This window comes from Botryllus schlosseri, chromosome 2, assembly GCF_051294905.1.
Source record: "Botryllus schlosseri isolate E-star chromosome 2, Bs_hap1, whole genome shotgun sequence".
Lineage (NCBI taxonomy): Eukaryota > Metazoa > Chordata > Ascidiacea > Stolidobranchia > Styelidae > Botryllus > Botryllus schlosseri.
The window spans coordinates 23,671,450-23,685,379 of record NC_137237.1 but is presented as its reverse complement, the minus strand read 5'-3'; the positions used below and the strand labels follow the sequence as shown (position 1 = coordinate 23,685,379).

Genomic DNA, 13,930 nt, shown 5'->3' with positions numbered 1-13,930 from the left:
ACCCGTCTCAACTCGAGCCATCTCAGTCCGAATTCGAGTATTTTACGAACGGTTGCGCCCAATTCCAAATCACAATTTTCAGTCACCAATCATCAATCGGTAATGTTTTATTATTGTGAACTAAAAATGTAACATAATAGCTGATCTTGCATCGCATGCATGGTAGGCCTATAGCTTTTGAAAGTGATGTGATAGTGAAGTTAAATGAGATTTCATGTTTATAGGAGTAGTTTTAGAGTGAACTTGAAGATCTCGAATCTAAAATTGATATGTGGCGGTTGAATATATTGTCGAATACTTGAAAATCAAAAATGCCGTCGCGGGCCGCACAAAATGCTCTTGCTGGCTGCATGCGGCCCGCGTGCCGCAGGTTTGAGACCCCTGGCGTAAATTATCATCAGTTGCAGAGTCCTCCAATATTAAATTTCCACGCTCAAAATTGCTGATCTCTGATATATACGCAGGACATGACGTTGTTCTTATCTTCAGCTTCAGCGAAAATGATTTCTTCAAGATGATAAATAATGATGAAATCTTATACACAATAAAATGGCTCGATCTCATGCACAATGATTCAACTCGAGGCAAAGACAGCGTGTATGTATCAAATATTGGATACAATACTCACAACGGAAAAACATACTTACAGAATAGCCTACAATGTAGGAACACGGATTGGGGCGATTTGAAGAGTCTAATTACAGAACTGAATCCCAACATCACGGTACTTTACGAATTCGGGTCACACCGTCTGTCTTCCGACCTTCTTTCCCGATCGTAGGAAAGACAAAGCTTGGATATATTCTACTCTGATTTTGATCATCAACTTCATCGCTTTTGCTTTTATGCTTGTGGTTTACGTACTTCTATACAGGTGAGTGTATACCACATCATGTGCTTGATAATATATTTATATAATTTAATTATTATTATCCTCGATTTATTTCATAGCATTCAAATAACAAGGCATTCGGTAGTTGAGCATATACATGTAATATGCAAGTCCACAAGAGTTTGATTAGCGAGGATCAAATCGGTCTAATAAGCTATATTACTGCGGGCATGTACCGATAACAATTGGCGCTGTTTCTGAGACTTGGAATTCTCTCCAGATTATCGTTTTCGATTTCGTTATGTGTGAAAATGATATGTTAATGTTTGTGTTTTTTAACACTCTGCATTAACCGCAGCAGACGTGATACATAAAATTGAAAATTGTTTGTTACCTCATCCGCGTTGTTTAAAACGTGAATGAAAAAAATATAACACTTCGCAAAGGAAAATGTATTATTTTCACGAGAACACTCCTTTTAGACTCGCGACAAAGGAAAAGATGACGCTAAATCGGTCATATTCTGGAGAAGATAAAATAAGAAAACAAAACATTATGATGCAACGCAAACTGACCTGGATACTCGCTTCGGACTTCCTATGCTGGATGCCGATATGCATAATGGGATTATTGAAGCTTTGCGGTGAATATTGATTGTCATACAAAATCGAGAATTATTTTGTCTCTCATTGAACATATTAAAATTTTATTTGCACATAGTAACCAACGATCTGCATTCTACAGCGACATTTTCAAACTAGCTGAGGGACAAATAATGATCATGAGATGGGCTTGGATTGGGTGATGGATGAGACCAGGTTAGGGTTAGGGCTGTGGTTTCCAACCGGAATTTCCCACTAGTGGGGAATTCAGAGATTTCTGGTGGGGAACAGACGCACTTGCAAAATAACTATAACCAATATTGGGGTCAAAAACACGTTTAGTTAGGGTTACCATATGTCCTCTTTTTTCAATAAATTGAAAGTGTCCTCGGAGGACGCCTAAATGTCCTCTTTTTGGGAATTTGTCCTCGTTTCCTATGAAAATGCTTCAAATGCCATGAAAAATGCGACTCCGACGCAGTGAACGTCAGAGTATCGTAAAACTCGGGTAAATCGGGATCCGAGTCAGAGTGATGATATTTTATTTTAGTCAACACTAATACACTATCGTAAAAAGCGGGTAATTCTAGAATAGATTGATGACATTTTGTTAGTCAACACAGTAACGTCGGTCGGGTACCAGTAACCATGTTCATATAGGTACCAAACCTGGGTAGGCTGGATTTGCCGCGCTTACTCCGTAATTACTTATTATTATACTCATTATTATAGGTTTACCCGCAATTTCGTTTTCAGCACAACCATGATGGCCAATTGTGTGGTTCGAAAAATAATAAAATCCATGCATGTCACAAAGCGGGATTGATGCTTATGTGAGCTGAACAATTTACCTAATTAGTAATGAGACGAATATATAACGCCAGAAAATAAAACATGACCTTGCTGCACATTTCGATTTGGAGGCGCGCATGCCACGTGCCAAGAAACATCGTTTCCATTCTGAATTGGATGAGCAAATGCACGACCTTTGTTGATAGTATTTTTAATCGTAGCGCCAAATTGGACACTGTGTTATCATTTATGCCTGCGAATTGAAATTCATTCAAGCGCATGATCGTTTACTCCAGTAACGATTTGCAAACGTAAATAGGGAAATGCATCGAAGCAGCCCAGATCGCTATTATAGTACACATACAGTTGTCGCGATGCGAGCTAGTAAGTGCGATGTCCGAACCCTGCCCTGGTGTTGAATATAAGAGGTGATGGGATGCGCGCTTTCCAATTTGTAAACATCAATTTTTTGTATTCATTCTTGGCGGCTTGATACACTCGTATTCTTGAATTGTCGCGCAATGTCACTTGCGAGCTTGTAGTTTAATTGGTTACTGACTGTACAGTGTACGGCTTTGCATTAAGTTCTGGAATATTGATGCAGCACCAGATTCTCAGTGGCACTAATTCTGAGTTTATTCGATTCGTTTGAACCTATATGCCACTAAACTTTAGCGATGACGGACGGACTGGTAACGAGCTCACCAATATCGATTTCCGACCATTAGGTATATTTGGTAAAACGTAGATATCTTCTGATAAGGTCAGGACATGCGCTCATTCCTGCAGTTACAGTTGAACAAATCGCACCGGATCAAGATTAAATTAGTCATGTGTGGCTTGATATTAACGAGTGCAGTACCGGTATTAAAACGCCATGTCACTGTGTCACGACAATGTGTATGTGTGTACCTACAATGTACATTAGGGCTCTTCAAAAATGACTTTTTTTCTCAAATCGTACTGGCTACTTGATAAAATTGTAAGGTTACCTTATTTAAGCCTACACTCAAAATTTGGTTCAATTCCAGCCAGTAATCGCTTTGCTACAGGAGAAGAAAGTTTCTATTTATTACATAAAAAATTATTAATAAAAAATTTGAAAATATTCTGTTCACCCAATGAAAGTGTTAGGCTATCTATAGAAACGATCCTCACCAAATTTGGTTCAATTCCAACCAGTGGAAGCGGAGTTCTTGCCGTCGGAAAATTTGGATTTGAATAAAATAGTATTTACGGTGAGCTCAACTATGATCAATAAAAAAAGAATCGGTCACCGTAAATACTATTTTATTCAAATCCAAATTTTTCGACGGCAATAACTGCGCTTCCGCTGGTTGGAATTGAACCAAATTTGGTGAGCATCGTTTCTATAGACAGCCTAACACTTTCATGGGGTGAACAGAAAATTTTCAAATTTTTTATTATTTATTTTTATGTGATAAATAGAAACTTTATTCTCCTGTAGCAAAGCGGTTACTGGCTGGAATTGAACCAAATTTTGTGTGTAGGCTTAAATTAGGTAACCTAACAATTTTATCAAGTAGCCAGTACGATTTGACAAAAATAGTCATTTTTGAAGAGCCCTAATGTACATGCTATGGCATTGAGTGAAGTGCATTCTCGTGCGGATATGACGTCATCAACAGACGACACGAATTAATCATCACGTCACAGGACTTTGCATACCCCCACAGAATTACGGTTCCTTGCGGCTGCTACAACCGAACCATAGTTGCCGGAGCTGGAGCCCGATCAGTGCTTATCAATGAGCTCCAGAGCTGGAGCCTGAGCTACTTTATGATAAAAGAGAGCTCCGGAGCTGGAGCTTAGGCAGTTTAAAATTTACGACTGCTCCAAAGCCCTGCCACTGGGTTAGGGGTTAGCATTAGGTTTAGGAATTAGACTCGACATATTCCAGTAGAGCGTTTCAACGTGTCCATCCAAACAACTAGATCTCTGTTAGTGAATCGATGAAACGACACTGGTAAACGCGTCATTCAAATAAATCGCAATAATACTGGTAATTGCATATGTTAATATTACTTTTGATCGTATCTCGGTCCAGGCCCCGGTAGAGCTTATGTTGGTGGTGTCCTCGAAATTTAGGACACATAATTATGCATCAGCCATGTTCATGCCGTACGGTTAAGACTTTTTATAAGGTTGTCGCGGGTTAGCTTGGTGTGCCCCAGTGCAACTAATTACTTTATTGAAGCATGTTGTAATTTCATCATAAATTAACCTACGTAGGTGATTATTTCGAAAAAATACCACGCGGGCAACGGGTTGGACACCCCTGGTTTGGCACGTCGTATCTAAGCTCTAGTGGGCTAAGAGAACGAATATGTTGACAAAATTTATAACCTAAAAAAATTTCGCGATGGGTGCTATTCGCCTTCAGGAAATAATTAATTCTATGTGGAATTCGATATAGAATGATTTTGATAAGTCGCTCTGCTATTTTGGGCCATGCTAGGATTGGGAAACCTATATATGCGGCCCACAGTTTCCGGTGGTTATGTCCACATGACCCACTTATCAACAAAAGGTTTGACAGCACACCCCTGATATATGTGATTCCTCTATCTGTACACGTGTACAAAGTGTCATAACCGCTGAAGTGGCTTCATAAACGGTGCTATCGCCGCCGTTAAGGTGGTGCCATCAACGCCAACGCATTGCCAATTGAAAATATAGGGTAAATAGGTGTCCTTTGTCAAATAAGGTTTTGACCTCTGTCCTAAACCATCCAAAACTTTTCTTGGCCAGGTTTATATCGTATAATCCAGCATATCTAAGGTCAGCGCTCATCATGATCATAACATCCCTTCTGTACCAATGATCTACAACTCCGTGCTGTAACTGTTGAACCGACGACGATGTCGAGGGTTCCAACTATTCCATATCGTATACGTCGACTATTGTTTTCGATTACGCATTTCATTTGTTAATCTTGATTTTAGTAATCATTTGTAATCAAGCCTTTTCAGATAGGCTGTTCTTACCTGTTCAGATAGGCTGTTCTTCTTCTTATATAAAGCGTCCGCGAACCACCAGTTGTTGATTATTTACGTTAACGGAAAATTAATTGTAAATCTTACTTTGGTTCCTTGCTTACGTTAATCTTAATTCTGTTACGTTGGTCGGCCGTATGTTGCTGTTGCTGTGCTAAGTGTCAGCTATCTTCATCAAGTTGTCTGTTGCTGTTTCTGTACTACGTGCCTGCTATCTTCATGAATTCGCATGTTGCTGTTGCTGCGCTACGTGTCTGCTATATCTTCATCAAGTTGTATGTTGCTGTTGCTGCACTATTCGTCAGCTATCTTCATTCGAATCCGAATTGAGCGTGTTATTACGTTATTAAAGTCATGGAATACGTATATGAATTACAACGATTAGCATCCGCAGATAACCCCATTAGACAGGCTTCTGCGCCTATAATCGGCAACGCAGGATTCAGACTGCCGCGCAGAAACAACTATATAGGGTGCAAATCATCCGTTCAAATCAAATTTAATTGCACCGCTAGGTCACCGTTGGTGTTTTGATTGAGTGATTTCGACTAAATCAGTATCTATAAACTGCATCGTATTACCGTGCTGTTCTGATCAAAATAATAATAAACCAGCCTACTTGAACTTTTGGATTGATGACATTTTCCACCGGGCTGAGAAATGTTTAAAAATGATTTTAGGTGTCAAAGTCTCCAACGACGCCTATCTGCCAGCTGGACTACTCATCGTCCCTATAAACAGTGCCATGAACCCGTTGTTATACTCTGACCTACTGGATATTATTTGGAGAAAGTTGAAAAAAGTCGAAATATCAGTGTCTCCACTCGGATTTTCTACGAAATCGGAGATCGTCGAAATTACTGAGCGTGAACAACGTGTGAGAAACGATTGCTAACGCCTTTCATTGTGTCTATGAAAATATGCGGTCATGTGTGTTTGTATTTCATTGCGCACTTCTGTACGTGAGAACTGGGCAGCAGTGTTTTCCAAGATTAAAATTCCAGATAGGTGAAAAGTCGTCCTCGTATTTTATCGCATGGAAACCCTGTACTTGTACATGCATATCAATTATCCAAACTAGTCCATACACCTCATTGACCTATATGTGGGTGTATAAATTGTGATAACTGTTAGGAAATATTATTATTATCAAAGTAATTATTTGCGTTTCATCTTTTCATTCGTTTTGCTAATATTTCGTTTTGTGTTCTGTGATAATTTTGTAATGCATCAAGCGTTTCAAGGCGCCATAAACGGTTGAAAAACAATTAATTAGAGAAAACCACACTGCGTTGTTGCACTCTTAGCGAAAATAGTGTGTATTTCTAACCATGTACCACTATAGATCATTAACCTAGCCTTCATGAAGTTACATTTTCATGTGAGAATACGCATGTTGACCAAAGAATTTCGCACGCCTTTCGAATACCTAATCTCGGGACGAGGCGCCACCGAGAACAAACGAGGTATGGTACTGTATCGCTAACATTTATTATATTCGCTGGTATGTTTGCCTGATTGTAATATTTATCAGTAAATAAATAGATTGCCGTTGTCTGGACTATAAGGGGGAATATTTTTCTGAGTGAGTGCAGCTGAATGTCACGTTGACAGTGAATTAGACAATGGCACTACTGTATGTCTTAAGACCGTATCAGACGCAGCGTTGTCGGCGTAGCAATTTAATAAACTTACGTGCGATTCTTACGCATCTCTGGATTTATATTTGGAATTAATATTAGGGTATATCCGAAACACGCTTGCATCGCTGATGTATAATCGGCTCAGTATTCGCTTTTTTGAGCTGCAATCGCAGTCATCATCCGATTGCTGCAATATGATGCCGACTGCGTCGATCGATTCAATGAATGTAACATTGGCAACAATAGATATTGTCTATCTTCAATGTTTCATCGATCGTGTTTATGATTGCAGATATATTGGTCAGTAGCAGGTTACCATGGAGTCACAGCAAGAAGGACATGTGCTTGGTGTAATGTAGGGTTGCCATACGTCCGGAATTTTCCGGACACGTCCGGAATTTCACTGTTCAAGCTGCGTCCGGGAGGAATTTCTAAAATATGCCTAAATGTCTGAAATTTTCAAGGCTTGACGTGGGCTCATAATTTTTTCGTAAATCAACATAATAACATTCTTTTTGGGAAGAATTATGCTACATTAATTTTTTCGCGCTGCGCGCGATTTACTATCATATATATTGTTTATGGGGACCGCCCTCGCGAAGACTGCCATAAAAATATATATAAAAATACCCTTTATTTACGGAAATATGCCTAATTGTAATCGCAATTATGGGAGAACGGTATATTCCTAGATACTGTTAAGGCTTTTTAAATGCTTTATTCAAAGATAGTGGTTCTAAACGTGGGGGTCGTTTACCTTTATTATGGGGTTCGCGAAGATGCCAAGCTTACAAAATAGCTCGTGAGAAAGTCTGGGCAAAGGTGTTGAGTTCTTTTTGTAATCAGCTCGTCAAATTTTAATCTGGGCCACGGAAAATTTTTAAATTGGAAATGGAGTCGGGACCATAAAAGGTTGGAAACCACCGGATGTGGGGTGTTTATAAAGTTCCGTGGTGAGCTCCGGCATTAGGCTGATCTATAACCTTATCGGTCTGACATGAACATGACTGAACGATGTACAATTACGCTTCCTGTATTTTCGAAGTGATCATACGCCACCAGCTCTACCTCTAACTCTGATCAATCATGTGGGCGGAGAGGGGATCAAACTATATAGGAAGATATATATGGAAGAACCAATATTATTGACAGAATTCATTCAAAAAATTTTTAACAACCAGATGCATATAGCAAGCCCCCCCCCCCCCCCCCCCCCCCAGAAGTTGCATAGATTTCCCAATGGTGGGCCCAAGATAATTGTTCATTTGGGCGGGAGGGGGTGAAAATGTGGTTTTGACCCTGGTTACACAAGACACATGCAGCCACATACTCCTGAACCGGATCGTGACAACCTCTGGTGTATAAGCAAAGCTTATTGACAGACAATGTGCTCAAACCTAATTTCGAAATCCGTTAGTGGGCTCTGAAGAGTGTCAGGAAATTGAGACTCAGAAATATGGTAACCCTACTATGTAATGACATTGCCATTTTAGAACATTGGTACTTAGCCTGTTTAGAGCCGCGTCCCACTGAACGTTTTAAAATGTTTCATTGCCCACTTTCAAGTTCCGTTTGAAATATAGTATGCATTTTGTCTTTGTGACGTAACTTCCACGAGTATAGAGAGTTCACAGTATTGCATGTAGGCTAAACAGCGTGAACCAGACCTGGGCAATGGCCAGACCTAAAACTACTTGAAGTAGAAGTAGAATTGACTGACTTTAAAATCTACTCAAGTAAGTAGTTGTGAAAATGGTCGTAATTCGTTCGCACGGACTGTCAAAAGCTGCAAATTGAGCTGCGGAAGGTGTAGAGAGCTAGATTCGAATTGATGCATCGCGCGGGAGGTATCAATTTTCGACAGAATAAGCATTCGTCCGCATCATGGAATGTAAATGATAGTATTGATATGGAAATGCGATAGTAATTCTTCGCTTACTCGAACATCCCGTTTTCGGAAATATCATGGCAATGCGCCCTCCACCATATTTCAAGAGCAATACGGAGCAGTTGTATCGGATACGTGGTTAACACTTTGCGCGATTAGTATACGTTAATAAAAAATATGGCGGATCGCAACATCGTCAACATGTATTGTCTCCAGACAAAAGAACTGAAACTAATTAAACCTCAAAGTATTATACAGGGAATTGAGAGAGAAATTATAAAAATACTCTTCTAAAAAGAGTCCGGAAAGTTTCAACCTTGGTCTGCTAAAACAGGTCTAACGCTAAAAAAAAGTCACAGTCCACTTTTCCAGAGTAGGACACGGCATGGGCTGCTAGATTACGATATGATAGGTAATTGCTAGTTTGCAAAATGGTAGTTTCAAACGTAGTGATGAGTCATATTTACTGTGATTTCATATGGACGTAACGCGTTGTGAACAGAATCACACAACCCGCTACCTAAATTATATCCACCGATACTTTCGTGAAACATATTTGCCACTCCGTATCTACTGTGCGCGAAACGCGACGATAATTCTGGGTTTTACTTAACTTTTATGAAATTTCGATGTTGGCACTCCGTGAAAACAGTCCCGAAATTCCTTAGGCTACCTTTCTGATTGGAGGATTAAACTACTTCTACTAGACAAACTGCAAATAGCCAGAAGTAAGTAAGTAGATCACAAAAATTACGAATTATAAGTAGCCGAAATTTGATTTATTTGAGTGAGTACCAGAAGAAGCGGAAAACTACTTGAGTACTTCTAAAAAGTAGAAATACTTCGTTACTGTTACTGTCGTTACTGTGTTTCAAATTGTTACGTGATACGTTTCCAAATCTACGTTTCCAAATCCCTATTTCGTAAAACAAGTCTATCAGTGCTCATGATTAAAGGATGAACGGGCGGGCATGACAAAAAAGAGATGAGGGCCCACGGCCGAAATTCCAAGAAGAACCGGAGCGCTAAATATTTGTTTACTGGAGTCAGGCGCGAACCCCTCCTTTTAGCTTGTGGCTAGCAGGTCTCCGTGGAGTATAATTTAGGTCTGTATTATGGCTAAAACACGACGACAGACACTCGGCTTCGGAAAAGAGAACTTCGGAAGCACTCCAGTTTCCATCACCAACGAAAGATATTTCACGAACCTGCACACATCTCGATAGGCAGCGACCGAGACAAGCTTTGTAGTATCCTAAATACATTTAGTGTGCCAACAAAAACGTGTCTGTGGGTTAAAAACGAGTTTGAAATGTATCATGTTTACCATTGTTTTGAATTATAACGGCGAATAAGCATAATTTTTTCCTGTCGATTAGCCGTTAGTTCCTCGTTGTCTGATACCAATACATCCACTGAGCAACATGCATTAACAATCAAATTCACTGCTTTTTAATATAGAAATACAATTAACGCGTCGCAGAATATAGCTACAATTTTTGACTCGCTCCGCCAGTTTCTGCTTTTCATTTCTGCTTCCCAACCAACCCACTTTTCATCCGAATTTCATTAGGCGACCCACGAGACCCCCTTTCGCAACTAACGCTTTAACCACTGCTCGTGGGCGCCAATTTTTATGTTGTCAGTGCGTTGTAGTTATTTGGTCTCGCCTATCGTGAACATTTTCCCGAATTCATGATTGCATTCGGCCAATGATATTGGTAACTGCAAATACCCCTTTTGATCTCTTTCAGCCCATGTCATCAGATTGACCATTAGAGCTGAGGGGTGGTGTCTTTGGAAATTTCGGGCACTTATCTAATTATTGATTATTATTAATAACATCTTCCAGGCCAGTTGTTTCATTTACTTTGTTGCATGTTTTTGTTGCGTGACCTAGCGTCTGTTGAATAGTCAAAGGGTATTGGAATTGCCCGAAAGTAACAGACCAAAATTTAAAAAAAGCAAACTAATCCGTGTGACGCACACGATTCTAAATTGATATTTCATCCCAGAGAGAATGATTTTTCTATGCGGGTGGCATTTATCCTGTTGGGTCAGACTGTCAGGGCAGCAATATTTGGCGACAGCCAATTAGGCGCCTATATAGTCAATGGTCCTTTTCGGCAAAATTTTTCTCGCGGTCTATGTTTTGGCAGCACATTTCGCGGAGTCGCATGTTAGCCGAACCGTCTTAAGTCTTGGTATGTTGTGGCGCGGTACTGGCCGACACCGAAAGGTCTCTTTCCATAAATTATGAGTGTTTTTTTTTTCATTTGGGATAGGGGTACCCCAACAAAACCAAGAAATCTAACGATGTTAAAAAGTTTCATAATTCTCCAAATAAATAGTTCATAATGTATGCTGATTCATGATTTAATTGTGGCCCTCTCGAGCTCGATGCACCAATTGGGGGGGGTGGAATGTGGAGTTTGTTTGTTTTTTGAGGTATTCATGGTGTTTGTCGACTACTATGGTCATTTACACCAGGCCGATATTCTTCATTTTTATTCCATAACTGCTACCTTATAGCCGGCTCACTTCTAGGCTTTTTGTAAGACACCGCTTACGCGGATGAGTGTGGAGTTACGGTCCTGCATGTAACAGATTACAGACGAGAATGGCTCATCTATGCTCCTCGCCATCCGATCTGTGTAAGCAGTGTCTTCAAAATTGTGCTAATTATTGTGAGCACGGAAACGTGGTTAGTGGCGCTTATGGATGCAGGAACAATTTGATTTGGCGGAGGAAAATGTGCATTTACTCGTATAAACTTGAGAATATAAAATGTTCGGAATATTTGAAATGTTGAATCAGTAACTATAACTATAACAATGACAGTTTCTTCGCGACCAACCTGAAATATATTCGTGACTCACCGGTTGGGAAGCACTAGTGTAAACTGTGTCGTAGGTTTTCGCTGCGACGAGACTATGTACGATACCATGTAACAAAAATTAAGTTGAGCCGATTTTTTGATATTTCCTAGACCATATTCCTTAGTAAAACATGTTTCTGGCATATATTTGCCTCAAGCGTCGTTTAGAATTGTCATTTTAGTCTTTTTAAACTGCCCGCACCATGGTTTTCAAGGTCCTTCATTGAAATTCCCATTAATACTGACGTCCAGAGGTAGTCAAAGTAGTCAAGAAAGCTATTCAAGTAGAAGTAGAAGTAGCGAGGAAAAAATCTACTCAAGTACGAGTAGAAGTACTTCTTTCATAAGAAACCTGAAACTAATTGAAGTAGAAGTAGAATTGACTGACTTTAAATCTACTCAAGTAAGTAAGTAGTTGTGAAAACGATCCTAATTCGTTCACATTGACTGTCAAAAGGTGCAAATTGAGCTATAGGAACGGTGCCGCGCTTGATTCATATTGATGCATACCAGGAGGTATCCAATTTTCGACAGCATAAGCATTCGTCCGCATCATGGGATGAAAATCATAGTAATGATATGGAAATGCGATACTAATCATCTGTTGTCTCGAACAGCACGTTTTAGAAAATGCCATGGTATGGCCCCTCCCCCATATTGTAAGGCCCGTAGTATAGTCGAAGAGCAATACGGAGAAGCTGTATAGGATACGGTGTAAACACTTTGTGCGATTAGTAAACATTAATAAAATATATGGTGGACCGTAAAAATGCCATATTGTGTAGCTTTATTTCTGGAAATTGAAGGCATTACTACACTTGCTTTTATACTTCAACATGTATGTTATTCAGACAAAAGAACTGATATTAATTAGAACTCAAAGTATATGATAGTGGGAATTGAAAGTAAAATATAAATATACTACTTCTAAAAGCGGAACACGTATTTCATGTCTTTAGTCCAGAAAGTTTCAAAGTTGGTATGCTAAAACAGCTCTAAAACTAAAAAAAAAGTCAGAGTCCAGTTTTAAAGATTAGGACACGCCATGGACAATGGACATGCTAGATTACGATATGATAAATAAATGTTAGATTGCAAAACATCAGTTTCAAACGTTATGATGAGCCATATATACTGTGATGAAATATTTTATATGGGCGAAGGGCGACAATGTGGTGTGAACGGAACCACGCCAACCTGCTACCTAACCGATACTTTCGTGAAATGATAGTGGTTACTCCGCATCCACTGCACGACGAAAATTCTGGGGTTTACTCAACTTCTATGAAAATTAAATGTTGATACTCCGTGAAAACAGCCCCTAAATTTCTCAAGCTATCTTCCCGATCGGAGGATTGAACTACTTCTACTTGACAAACTGAAAAGAGCGAAAAGCAAGTAAGTAGATCACAAAATTACGAAATAGAAGTAGAAGTAGCGAAAATCAGATCTACTCGAGTAAGTACCAGAAGTAGAGGAAAATTACTTGAGTACTTCAAAAAAGTAGAAGTACTTCGTTACTGACCACCTCTGGTGACGTCACATAGATCCATCATACGATTCATAATAGTTGGTTGTTAGTAACAATCATCTTCTCAGTCTCAGTTAGTAAGTAATAGCTACAGCAAGCAATCTCAAATTCCTTTTCGTATTGTTCTGTTAATGCACTGATTGTGCATCTAGTGAGTATAATCTCATCATTAATGTTAAAATCACAAATGTAATCTGTCTGTTGGCTGATTTTGATGTATCTGTGGTCTGCATATCAGTTTGAAACAAGTTAAGCACAAAATACAGATAAAAGTAGGGTTTTTTATACTTATTAACTTTACTTTGGCTTGAAGATTGGAGACAAAGATAAAATCTGGGCATTTCATGTAATATGCGAAACATGCGGATGAAATATGGATGGATGGCTAAGGGGATATCGGCATTCAATGTCATTTTCTATTAAAGAAACTGAAGGGAAATTCGAAACCTTATAGATGACTGTTATTTCTGTATGGGTGACATTCCAAGGTTCAGAATAGCTAAAAAATGACTTTGTATTGAATATCCTTCTGTGCCATCTACTCTTAAGCACCTGGTCCGTATTGCAAGTTTTCACTGCCCAAACTATCAGGCAAAAAAGCTCCAGAAGACTCGACGGGACTTAAAGATACAGAAAATGACTCCGATGACGACTTCGACATCTCCCATATAGATATAAATCCAAAACCACACATTCCTAATCAACACGAACTTGATGATTTAGTCGGGAGTCACTAAATTAAATGCG

The 13,930-nt window shown here is 39.4% G+C and overlaps 1 long non-coding RNA gene across 1 annotated transcript; it reads left to right on the top strand.

The window, feature by feature from the left end:
* The first annotated feature begins 279 nt into the window (after positions 1–279).
* LOC145459463 (uncharacterized) lies at positions 280–1,555 on the top strand. The gene is made up of 2 exons (XR_013921427.1): positions 280–874; positions 1,315–1,555. It is a non-coding gene; the product is annotated as an uncharacterized LOC145459463 (long non-coding RNA).
* The last annotated feature ends 12,375 nt before the right edge of the window (positions 1,556–13,930 follow it).